This window comes from Mobula birostris, chromosome 3, assembly GCF_030028105.1.
Source record: "Mobula birostris isolate sMobBir1 chromosome 3, sMobBir1.hap1, whole genome shotgun sequence".
Classification (NCBI taxonomy): domain Eukaryota; kingdom Metazoa; phylum Chordata; class Chondrichthyes; order Myliobatiformes; family Myliobatidae; genus Mobula; species Mobula birostris.
In genome coordinates this window covers 180,938,170-180,952,024 of record NC_092372.1, presented here as the reverse complement: position 1 = coordinate 180,952,024, position 13,855 = coordinate 180,938,170, and the positions used below count along the sequence as shown (strand labels likewise).

General features: G+C 39.9%; 1 pseudogene; it reads right to left on the bottom strand.

Annotated features, from left to right (window-relative positions):
* Positions 1-11,445, bottom strand: part of LOC140195715 (alpha-2,8-sialyltransferase 8F-like) — a 56,747-nt pseudogene extending 45,302 nt beyond the window's left edge.
* Between the last annotated feature and the right edge of the window lie 2,410 nt (positions 11,446-13,855).

The following is a 13,855-nucleotide window of genomic DNA, read 5'->3' as shown; positions in this document are numbered from 1 at the left end:
TTTTATGCATTCTTTCTCTCACTCTCCTTTTTCTCCCTCTGTCCCTCTGAATATACCTCTTGCCCATCCTCTGGGTTCCCCCCCTTGTCTTTCTTCACAGACCTCCTGTCCCATGATCCTCTCGCATCCCCTTCTGCCAATCACCTGTCCAGCTCTTGGCTCCATCACTCCCCCTCCTGTCTTCTCCTATCATTTTGGATCTCCCCCTCCCCCTCCAACTTTCAAATCTCTTACTCACTCTTCCTTCAGTTAGTCCTGAAGAAGGGTCTCGGCCTGAAATGTCGACTGCACCTCTTCCTAGAGATGCTGCCTGGCCTGCTGCGTTCAGCAGCAACTTTGATGTGTGTTGCTTGAATTTCCAGCATCTGCTGAATTCCTGTTGTTTGTCAGAGTTTGCTGGTACTATTTATGTCAAGTGTGTTCCTAAATAAATAAATGAAGAACATTAATTGATTAACTAGTTGAAGCCAGCCTGCACCACATATAGAGGATGAACATTCGCTGGAGTTGTTGGCAGATTTCAGTGAGGGCATCTCTAATAAAGTGCAGGCATCACACTGACTGTTCTTCACTGAGCTCTAGATGGGAAAACTGTTCATACCATCTTGATTATTGAATCCATGTCAACTATCAGGCACACATTTACACTAATCATATAGTAATCACCAATCTCTGATAGGCTGAGAGGGCAATCAGACCTGCAGAAAGAGCCAGTACTTAACTCAAATAATTATAACATCAAATAAGTCAGGTAACTGCACCACGAAGGCAGTTTTGTGACCAAGCTTCAAATTTCACGATGACAGGAAAAGACAAAATAACTTCATGAAATTTTTTTAAAAATCAGGCAGTAAGATAAACAGTATCTCACAGAAGGACTTGTTCATATCTAGGAACAGATAGCAATGGACTTTGCTCAAACCAAAAGAAACTCGTGGAGTAATGAAACCACACAAGGACACATTCGTCTATTGTAAATCTGTCTGCTTAAATCTATTTTCTTTTCTTTTTCAATCTTTATTAATTTCAACATCATACACATTACAAAAAATAAGTACAGAGCAATTGGGATTGTATTAATTAATAATAATCGTTATACAAATAAACAGTCAAGTGACACAGTTAGTAAACCTCCCAAAATCTCTCAAATTAGCAATAGAGTATATAAAAAGTATACATAAAAATACAAAAATATCATAAAGAACAGAAAAAGAAAATATATATATCCCATTAAAAAAAACTAATCTACCTAAACTAAAAGAAAACTAAGGAAAAGAAAAAGAATAAGAAAGGGCTATTATGATACCTCAGGTAGAACCAATAGTGTCACCACTTCCTCTCCTCTCCTCATATATTGAAATCACAAAATAGATTTGGAAAGGGTAAAATTACATCACATGGAAATATTGAATAAATGGTCTCCAAGTCTCATCAAATTTAATAGATGGGTCATAAATGACACTTCTGATTTTTTCTAGATTTAAACAAGACATAGTTTGAGAAAACCAATGAAATGTAGTAGGAGGATTAATCTTTCCAATTCAATAGTATAGACCTTCTAGCCATTAGAGTAACAAAAGCTATCATCCAACAACCTGAAGATGTCAAGTGATGTTTCTCTATCATTGGTAAACCAAAGATAGCAGTAATAAGATGAGGTTGTAAATCAATATTCAAAAGAGTTGAAATAATATCAAAAATATCGTCCCAATATTTTTTCAATAAAGGGCAAGACCAAAACATATGAGTTAATGAAGTTATCTCAGAATTACATCTATCAAATACGGGGTTTATATGAGAGCAGTAATGAGCTAATTTATCCTCAGACATATGAGCCCTGTGTACAACTTTAAACTGTATCAACACATGTTTAGCACAAATAGAGGAAGAGTTAACTAGTTGGAAATTTTTTTTGCCATTTCTCAGTAGGTAAGGTAAGCTACCCTTTCCAAATCATTCTTAATTGTATTCAAAACATCTGGATTTATTTTCATTAACATATTATAAATAATTGCTATAGAACCTTTCTGAAAGATTTAAATCCAAATTTTTTCCATTATATCAGTAGAATATGAAATCGGAAAGGAAGTATTTAAAAAGTTTCTAATCTGGAAATATCTAAAAAAATGGATCTAAGTAAATTGTATTTATTAGATAATTGTTCAAATGACATAAAACAATTATCCAAAAATAAATCAGAAAAACGTATTATACCTTTTCTTTTCCAGCCCAGATAGGCTTGATCCAAAAAAAGAGGGATGAAAAAGAAAGTTGGTTACAATAGTAGGGCTTGCTAAAATAAATTGATTCAATCCAAAAAAAATTTCAAAACTGAAACCATATTCGAAGAGTATACTTAACTATTGGGTTATCCATTTGTTTGTCCAATTTAGAAAAGTCAAAAGGAAGTGGGGTCCCTAGAATAGAACCCAATGAAAATCCTGGAACAGAATTACATTCAAGATTGACCCATTGTGGACTTGAAACTGTATCCCAATTCCATCTCCAAATTTTAAATAACGAATATTAATCACCCAATAGTAGAATCTAAAGTACGGCAATGCTAAGCCACCTTCCTTTTTGGGGCTGCTGTAAATATCTATTACCTAGTCTAAGATTTTTATTCTGCCATACGCATGAGGAAATTTTTGAATTAACATTATCAAAAAAAGATTTCGGAATAAAAATTGGCAGTGCTTGAAATAAATATAGAAACTTAGGTAAAATTATCATCTTAACAGCATTGATCCGACCAATTAATGACAAAAACATTGGTGACCATTTAGTAAACTAATCTGATCAAATAAGGGAAAAAATTAACCTTTAATAAATCCTTATGCTTCTTGGTAATTTTAACTGCTAAATAGGTAAATTGATCAGTAACTAATCTAAATGGTAAACATTTATAATTTGGAACCATCATATTTAACGGAAAAAGTTCACTCTTATTAAGATTCAGTTTGTAACCAGAAAATTTACTAAACTTATCCAACAAGGATAGAGTTGCAGGAATGGATTTTTCTGGGTTAGAAATATACAACAGTAAATCATCTGCATATAGTGATAACTTATGTATCTCTTTCCCATGAGTAATACCAAAAATATTTGGTGAATCTTGAATAGCAATTGCTAAAGGTTCTAAAGCAATATCAAATAATAAAGGACTTAAAGGACAACCCTGCCTAGTACCACGAAATAATCGAAGAAAGGGAGATCTTTGATTATTAGTCTAAACCAAAGCTAAGGAAGTATGATATATCAATTTAATCCAGGATATAAATATCGGACTAAAATTAAACTTCTCAAGAGTACTAAATAAATATGGCCATTCAACTCTGTCAAAAGCTTTCTCAGTATCTAATGAAATAACACATTCTGGAGTTCTCAGTGAAGAAGTATAAACAATATTTATGATTATGAAGATGCGTAGTCCTCTTTTATTGTCATTTAGTAATGCATGTATTAAGAAATGATACATTATTTCCTCCGGTGTGATATCACAAAACACAGGACAAACCAAGACTGAAAAAACTGACAAAACCACATAATTATAACATATAGTTACAAACAGTGTAACAATACCATAACTTGATGAAGAAGTCTGTGAGCACAGTAAAGTTTAAAGTTTCTCAAATGTCCCACATCTCATGCAGACGGGAGAAGGAAGAAAATCTTTCCCTGATCATGCCGACCACAATCCGACGCCGAGCCATCCGAAAACTACAAGCTCTGATCAGCTGTCTGACACCGAGTACTGAGCGCCATCTCTGCCCGAATGATTCGACCTCCTTCTTGGTCACCAAAAGCAGGCAAGGCTGGGGATTTTGAGGCCTACCGTCCAAAAGATCCAGGACCACACAGTAACGACAGCAGCAAGTGGGCATTTCAGAAATTTCTCTAGATGTTCCTCTGTGCTTTCACGTCCATTCTCCATCAAATCAGAATTGTCCACGGCCCCTATTTAACAGGTATGATATCATTTAATATTCATTAATCTCCTAATATTAAAAGATGAATAATGATTTTTAATAAAATCCAGTTTGATTTGCAGAAATAATTTGAGGTAATATCTTTTCTAACATAAATGCTAATACTTTAGAAAAAAGTTTTGAATCAACATTCAATAAGGATATCGATCTATATGATGCACATTCAGTAGGATCCCTATTATTAAATTAAGGAAATAGAGGCTCCATAAAATGATTGTGGTAGTTTACCTATAATAATTGCATCTTTAAAAAATCTGCACAACTGGGGAGAAAGAATAGAAGTAAAACACATTAAAAATTCTGCTGTATAGCCATCTGGGCCAGGTGATTTGCCAGAATTTACTGAAGAAATAGCACCCATTATTTCTTCATCCTTAGTTGGTGTTTCTAATTTTAAACATTCTTTGGGTGTTAATTTCGGAAAGTTCAGTTTCCTTAAAAAGTCATGCATCTCCCTAGGATCCTGAGGAAATTCTGACTGATATAAAGATGTATAAAATTCTTGAAAAGATTTATTAATCTCATCATGAACAACTGTTAAAGTATCATTAGGTTTACGAATCTTAATAATTTGACGTTTAACCGAAGCTGTTTTTAATTGATTGGCTAATAATTTACTAGATTTATCCCTATGTCTATAAAACTCATTTTTTGTTTTCATTAGTTGGTTTTCTATTGACGATGTTAAGAGTAAACTATGCTCCATTTGAAGTTCAACTCTGTTTGAAAAGCTCCTCATTAGGAGAAGTGGCATATTGTTTATCAATGTCTTTAATCTTATTAATCAACACAAGTATTTCATTCTTAGTGCATTTTTTCAATCCAGCCGATTAGGAAATGATCTGACCATGGATATAGGCTTTAAAAGTGTCCCATATAACCCCACTGGGAATTTCATCCGTAGCATTAGTTAAAAAAAAAAGTCAATCTGATCCTTAATAAATTTTACAAAATCTGAGTCTTGAAGTAAATTAGAATTAAAACGCCATTGTCTAGTATTAGAAGGTATATCCCATAACTTGATAGAGAGATTCAATGGTGCATGATCAGAGATGGCAATGATGTCATAGTTACACTCAATTACAGATGAAATTAAACAAGAGTCTATAAAAAAATAGTCAATCCAAGAATAAGTATGATGTACATGTGAAAAGAAAGAAAATTCTTTATCCTTAGGATGTAGAAATCTCCAGATTTCAGAGATTCCAGAATCAATCAAAAATGAATTGATAAGAGTGACCGACTTATTCGGTAGTGCCTGAGTAGATACAGATTTATCCATCGAAAGATTTAAACAACAATTAAAGTCACCCCCCATTTCAACATGTAATCACTTAAATTAGGAAAGGAGGTAAATAATTGTTTAAAAAAATTCAGGATAGTCTACATTTGGGGCATAAACATTAACCATAACTTTCTTATTAAAAAGTAGACCGGTAATTAACAAGAATCTAACATTCCAGTCAGAGAGAGTATCCTGATGTACAAATGCAACTGAAGCTATAAAAATGAAACTCCTTTCACTTTAGCTTTGGAGTTTCAGTGATACTGCTAGGCCTTCCAAAACTTAAAAAAAACACTGGTTATCCTCTTTCCTCACATGAGTTTCTTGGGCAAAAATAATATGGGCATTCATTCTGTGGAATATTTTAAAATTCTTTTTACTTTTAATCAGATGGTTTAATCCATTTGTATTCCAAGAAACAAAATTAATCCTCTGAGCCATGTTAACCTTAAATCAACCTTTTGGTATATAAAAGGTGTTAACCAGAGTATAAACTCATGAAACTGGAAGAGGAACCAACATTTGGAAAGGAAATGGAAGTTGCAACACTTCAGACATTTTTGCAGTTCAAATTTAGCCCATTTGTAAAAAAAAAGTAAAAGCCCCCCACCTACCACCCGAGAAACCCCAAAACTAAGCCAAGAAAAGGCCAGAAAGCTAACTAAGACTAAATCTACCCCAATTTCTCCAGAAGATGGTTGGTAACATACCAATATATGTTGGTAAAATGACCACCTAAAAAAGACTACACTATAACAAAAAAGACAATAAATTTAACAGATACAGTAAAATAATACCTGAGTATTATAATTACTGACATAATAATAAATTAAAACGAGAAAAAAAAGATACCAATACATATTATTCAATATTGAATATTTATAAGGGAGAACAATTGAATGAAAAAAAACGGCACATCCGGAAAGAAAAGTATTATGGGAAGAAGAACCCAAAAAGATGGTGCGGTGATAAAAAAAAGGTATTATGGAAAGAAGATGACAAAATGCCATCATGGTTATACCACAGGGAGAAAAGCATGATATTCCCCCATGTACAATAAAAAATATAGAAACTAACCGATAACAACGGTAAAATTAAGTACGGTCGGTAAAATTAAGTATAAAAAAACCAATGCTATCAAAACTAAAAATCTTAAACTGATAAAAGTCAGTCTTCAAAAATGAATTATATGAATAATAAATTAGAGAAAAAACTAAAGGTCAAAACCAATGTCACAAGAATCGTATATTAATTAGACCATGGCAGCTGATGCAAGTTCTTCCAGAAAGCTTCGAGCTGCACTTGTAGAATTGAAGAAACATCACTGGCTGTTCGGAGGAGAAATTCTTAAACAGGCACAGTAATGCTGGTTTAAGATCTTTTTGGTAACATTCCATCATCAGAGGTTTGAAAGCCAGTCACGCTCTCATTACTTCCGGGCTGAAATCCTCATACAATCAGAACTGACCGTCTTGAAATTTAATCATCCCCTGCCAGCGATCCCAAGTTGCTCTTTGACATGAACATAATGAAATCGGATAATTACTGGTCTCGGTTTCGATTGGGAATCTGATTTACGATGAAAAATACGATGCGCGCGATCGAGCAATGGAGGATCATCCTGAAGTTCAGAGCTAAACCTAGTCTTTAAAAGTTCAGAAAAGAATACTAAAGGGTCTCCTGTCTCAACTCCCTTGGGGAGATCAATTAAACTTAAGTTCTTTCTTCTAGATCGGTTTTCCAGATCAGTAATCTTGGATTTAAGACTCTCCAGCTGTTTATCTGTCGAAGAAACTTTTAGTTCCAAACTCTTGATTTTTTTGATCTTTCTTTCATGTATCCTCCTTCAGTTTGGCGATTTTGTTTTTTTGCTGTTGGAATTCATGGTCAAGCATAGCAATAGAATCCGTAACTGATTTAATCTCTTCTCTAAAACTTTGGCGTATTTCAGCAGCTTGTTCACGGAACAAATTCACCATCAATTCATAAGTTAATTCAGGTTGTTTAGGATCGAGTTTCTTTTTTCCGTTGCCATCGACTTCTTTTGCAGGTTTAATGTCTCGGACTTCAGGTCTTGTAACTGTTTCTTTGCTCATGTCTTCAAACTTCAAAATCCAAGCTTAAAAGTAAATTAAATAAAGGTGATCACAGATATAAAATGAAATGGTAATGGAGCAAAGCCGAGAAGTGACCTCACACCATGAGTGTCATCTGGAGAATGAATCTATTTTCTTCACTAAAATCTTACAGTTGTCTGTCAGTAATAGTTACAAATCTCAACAACAAGTAACAATCATGGTCCTGCTGAAGGGTCTTGGCCCAAAACATTGACGGCTTATTCCCCTTTATAGAGGCTGCCTGATTTGCTGAGCTGCTCAGGCATTATGTGTGTGTTGCACAACTATGGTTATACCAAGTGTAAATTCATGTCTGACAACCTTGGAAATGTCCAACTTATTACTGGAGTGAAGTTCATTCATCAGATGACAAAATGTAGGTAGCATTTCCCATCAAAATGGCTTTTCGCATAATGGTCAAAACAGTAAACTGGCTGACTTCCAAAAGACTATAAAAATGGAAGCAGAATAAGGCCATGTGGCTCATCGAGTCTCTCCACCATTCCATCATGGCTGATCCATTTTCCCTCACAGCTCAATTCTGCCTTTGCCTGTAACCTTGATACCCTGACTAATCAAGCACCTATCAACCTCTTCTTTAAACACGCTCAATGATTTGAGTTCCGCAGCCATTTGTGGCAATGAATTCCACAGATACACAATCCTGTCTAAAGAAATCCCTCCTATTGAATGGACGTCCCTCTATTCTGAAGCTCTGCCCTCTGGTCCTAGACTAACCCAATACAGGAAACGACCCCTTCACATCCACTCTATCTGGGTCTTTCAATATTCAATATGTTTCATAGAAACATAGAAACATAGAAAATAGGTGCAGGAGTAGGCCATTCGGCCCTTCAAGCCTGCACCGCTATTTATTATGATCATGGCTGATCATCCAACTCAGAACCCCGCCCCAGCCTTCCCTCCATACCCCCTGACCCCCATAGCCACAAGGGCCATATCTAACTCCCTCTTAAATATAGCCAATGAACTGGCCTCAACTGTTTCCTGTGGCAGAGAATTCCACAGATTCACCACTCTCTGTGTGAAGAAGTTTTTCCTAATCTCAGTCCTAAAAGGCTTCCCCTCTATCCTCAAACTGTGGCCCCTCGTTCTGGACTTCCCCAACATCGGGAACAATCTTCCTGCATCTAGCCTGTCCAATCCCTTTAGGATCCTATACGTTTCAATCAGATCCCCGCTCAATTTCCTAAATTCCAACGAGTACAAGCCCAGTTCATCCAGTCTTTCTTCATATGAAAGTCCTGCCATCCCAGGAATCAATCTGGTGAACCTTCTTTGTACTCCCTCTATGGCAAGGATGTCTTTCCTCAGATTAGGGGACCAAAACTGCACACAATACTCCAGGTGTGGTCTCACCAAGGCTTTGTACAACTGCAGTAGTACCTCCCTGCTCCTGTACTCGAATCCTGTCGCTATAAATGAGACTCAATGAGACTCCCTCATTCTTCTAAATTCTAGTGAATACAGGCCCAGAGCCAACAAACACTCCTCATACATTAACCCTTTCAATAGAGTAATCATTATCATGAACCTTCTCTAGACACATTCCAATGAAAGCAACGTTTTCATAGGTAAGGAGGCTAAAACTCCAAGTGTGGTCTGACCGAAGCCTTATTAAGCCTCAGCATTACATCCTTGCTCTTATATTCTGGTTCTCTCAAAATGAAGGCCAACATTGCATGTATGTTCCTTACCACAGAGTGAACCTGCAAGTTAAACTTTAGAAAATCCTGCACGAGGATTCTCAAGTCCTTTTTCATCTCTGATTTTTGAATTTTCTCCCTGTTCAGTAAATAGTCTACACCTTTAATCACTCTACCAATGTGCATGACCATACATTTTCCTGTAGTATATTCTATCTGCCACTTTTTGCCTAAGTCTGGCTAAGTTCTTCTACAGATTCCTTGTATCCACAAAAACTACTTGCCCCTCCACCAATCTTCATATCACCTTTAGACTTGGCCACAAAGCCATCAATTCTGTTAAAAAAGTATTGACATATAATATGAAAAGAAGTGGTCCCAATACCAACCCCTGTGGAACACCGCTCTTTGCTTCCTTGCAGTCAGCCAATCTTCTGTCCATGCTGGGATATTTACTGTAATACCACAAACACTCATCTTGTTAAGCAGGTTCATGTGCGGCAGCTTGTCAAAGGCTTTCTAAAAATCCAAGTAAACAACACTCACTGACTCTCCATAAGACCATAAGATATAGGACCATAATTAGGCCATTCGACCCATTGAGGTTTCTCCTATACTTTCATCATGACTGATCCATTACTCTCTCAACCCCATTCTAAAGTCTTATCTCTATGCTCCTTGCTTTAATATTCCAGTCTTATTGCAATGAATGCTGACATTGTATATGCTTTCCTCACCGCTGACCCAACCAGCAAGTTAACCTTTAGGAAATCCTGCCAAGTCCCTTTGCACCACAGATTTTTGAATTTTCTCCTTTTAAAAAAGTCTACACTTTTATTCCTTCTAACAAAATCGATGCCCATACACTTCCTGACACTTGATTCCATCTGCCAATTCTTTGCCCATTCTCCTAATCTGTCTAAATCCATCTGCTGCCTCCCTACATCCCCAGTACTACCTGCCCCCAACTATCTTGTATTGCCCACAAATGTGACCACAAAGCCATCAATTCTGTCATCCAGAGCATTGATGTATAACATAAAAAGTCGCAGTCACAACACTGACTGCTGCAAAATACCGCTAGTCACTGGCAGCCAATCAGAAAAAGCATCCTTTATTTCCACATTTTGCCTCTTTCCAACAAGCCGCTGCTCTATCCATGCAAGTATCTTTCCTGTAAAACCATAGGCTCTGATCTTGTTAAGCAGCCTCATGTGCAGCAGCTTTTCAAAGGCCCTCTGAAAATCTAAGTGCACAACATCCTCTGATTCTGCTTTGTCTATCACAATCAGAATCAAATTTAACACCTCCGGCATACGCTGTGCAATTTGTTAACTTTATGGTAGCAGAACAATGAAATACATGATAAATATAGGAAAATACTGAATTACATTAAATATAATGTGGCAAGCACTTGGTCCATAATGACAGATGAGGAAGCTCCTTTAACTCAACCACCACTTTTATTGTGATAAACACAAAAACAGACTGGGAGCTGTGACCCGGGGAGAGAAACCACTCAGTCACATACAGATGGGGGAGGTGATTATTACACACGCTGGTTGCAGTCAGTGTGACCCACAAAGACACATATGAATAACTGTATAATCTGAGCTAAAATGTAACAATAAATGAACTTGAACACCCAACCATAATCCCATGAAAGCATTTTAATGCAAGAACAATAAGTAGCACTGCTCATTGGGAATGCTGGGATGGCGGTCGACCACACTCTCCCCACCAGAAGGGTCAGCTGTCCCCAGCTACCCCAGAGTTCACAACAAAGTCCATATGTTCTGGTGGTCGCCGACACTGCTGCCTGGGGTGTCTGTAACTCACCCAATGGAGGCATTATTTGGTGAGGCAAGAGGCAGGACAGCTGGAGTGTCACATCCTTCCTTCAGCCTTGCTCGGTCGGTGGTGGCCGAGGGCCAATACAGTGTCAGTTGATCCCAGTGCAGCACAACTGCCTTCTGCTGCTCAGGTAACTGCACCCTGTGTAACACATTGGAGATGCAGTCGAGCACCTCTCCTGGACGCTTCCAGTGGCTTCCAAGCTTGGGGGATAGTCCATTCTCCCAGAAGGGGCAGTAGACCCATCCTGGGGCCCCCACCAGGTACTGCCCCATTGGCACCCCTGACTGGTGCGCCAGCCCCCTCTGGGATGTGCAATTGTTGCAGCAGTGCACAAACAGCTCCACATCATGCCTGTACCCAGACCAATAGAAGCATTCACGCAGCCTGCCCGATGCCTTTGTCACCCTGAAATGTCTGGCCGCCACCAGCCCATGCACTGTCTGCAGCTCCCCAGGAGATAGCCAGCTGCAAGAGATGTCTGTTGCCATCGAGAAACTGCCACCACCAGAACAGCAGCCTGTCGCGCACATCCCGTGTGCCCCACTAAGAGTATAGGGCTCTGGTCTCTGGATCTAGGCTAGAGACCTCCCACCACCTCAGCCACTGTCCCATGCTCACCCAGGCCAGCACAGGATCGCTCAGCTGCTGGTCTACGGTGCGGAGTTCTACCTCACTGCCAGCTGTCACCTGAAGTGCCACCACCACCGCTTGCCCCTGGTTCCGCTTTGTTGCGTTGGGCCACTGCGGGACGTACTGCACTGTTGCAGGCTGCTGGGAGATCCGTGGTGGTTGTTGCTGCCCCTGTTGGGTTCGCTTTCTGAAGCAGCCCTGCTGGAGAGCCACGGCTTCAGCACTGAGGTAGAGTGTCGCCCACAGCACATCCACACGGGCCCCCCAGCAGCACAGTATGTCCAAGTCAATGATGCAGGACTCCCGGGTGTTGGCTAGCCATACCTTGTGGTCAACTCTGCTTTTCCCCCACTGCGATGTGCAGCCATCTCTTCCCTCTCATCGCCGCGATTGCCGGTGACTGAAGCCAGCTCGATTGCCGTTGTTGTCCACCCAGGTGGAGATGGCTGCTGCATGCTGGAGGCAGATGATGAAGATGATTGACTCAGCGCCCAGCAATGCAGGACATCCATGTCCCCCACCACGCAGTCCACGTTTAGGCCTTGTTCTTCACCCAGTCTCAGGACTTTGGGATGTAGTCCATCTGGTCCAGGTCACTTATCCACCTTCAGATCTTTCAGTTTGCATAGCAAATTTTCCTTTTTAATAGCAATGGCAATCACTCCTGCTCCCTGACACTCACTGACCTCTGGCACACTACTAGTGTCTTCCACAGTGACACACTTGGAGTATTGTGTCCAGTTCTGGTCACCTCACTATAGGAAGGATGTGAAAGCATTGGAAAGGGTACAGAGGAGATTTACCAGGATGCTGCCTGGTTTAGAAAGTATGCATTATGATCAAAGATTAAGGGAGCTAGGGCTTTATTCTTTGGAGAGGAGGAGGATGAGAGGAGACATGATAGAGGTGTACAAGATAATAAGAGGAATAGATAGAGGTGTACAAGATAATAAGAGGAATAGATAGAGTGGCTGGCCAGCGCCTCTTCCCCAGGGCACCACTGCTCAATACAAGAGGACATGGCTTTAAGGTAAGGGGTGGGAAGTTCAAGGGGGATATTAGAGGAAAATTTTTTACTCAGAGAGTGGTTGGTGTGTGGAATGCACTGCCGGAGTCAGTTGTGGAGGCAGATACACTCGTGAAGTTTAAAATACTACTAGACAGGTATATGGAGGAATCTAAGGTGGGGGCTTATATGGGAGGCAGGGTTTGAGGGTCGGCACAACATTGTGGGCTGAAGGGCCTGTACTGTGCTGTACTATTCTATGTTCTATAAGTACGTTTTTTTAGTTCATCTGCTTTTTCTTTGTCCAGCTTACTATCTCACCAGCATCATTTTCCAGTGATCCAATATTAACTCTCACTTCCCTTTTACTCTTAATTTTGGTATCCTCCTTTACATTATTGGTGAGTTGTCACGGTCCGGTCCATGAAGTCCGCATTCCAGTTCATGGTCCGGTCCGTGGATTCCGTATTCTAGATATTCCTTTTCTTCCTTGTTATGTTGGGCGCCTTAATTGAGGCACCTGACTCTTGTTTCGGGCTGGTAACATAAATAGCTCTGGGACCCAGTGATTCCTTGCTGGACTGTCCTCGTCAGTAACCTCACCAGTAAGCTCGTCAGTAATCTCGTCAGTATCCCCGTCAAGTTATCATGCCGGAGTGATACTAGAACCGCTGTCTCTTCTTCCTGGGCCACGTTGAGGGCTTACAGCTACTTGAAGCCTTTTCATGTCAAGATAAAGAACAGTATATTGTTGTGTGGTTTTGTCTCTCCATGTTCTCTCCTCGACCGGGTAGGTCCGGCTGTTTGCCGCTACCCAGAGGGGGGGAACGGTCTCAATGTTTTGTGTCCTGTGTCTAAGTCAAGCTGGAGCCTAGTCCAAGTCAAGGGTCAAGCTAGAGCCTAGTCCAAGTCAAGGGTCAAGCCAGAGCCTAGTCCAAGTCAAGGATCAAGCCAGAGCCTAGTCCAAGTCAAGGGCCAAGCCAGAGCCTAGTCCAAGTCAAGGGCCAAGCTAGAGCCTAGTCCAAGTCAAGGGTCAAGCCAGAGCCTAGTCCAAGTCAAGGGTCAAGCCAGAGCCTAGTCCAAGTCAAGGGCCAAGCCAGAGCCTAGTCCAAGTCAAGGGCCAACTCAGAGCCTAGTCCAAGTCAAGGGCCAAGTCAGAGCCTAGTCCAAGTCAAGGGCCAAGCCAGAGCCTAGTCCAAGTCAAGGGCCAAGCCAGAGCCTAGACCAAGTCAAGGGCCAAGCCAGAGCCTAGTCCAAGTCAAGGGTCAAGCCAGAGCCTAGTCCAAGTCAAGGGTCAAGCCAGA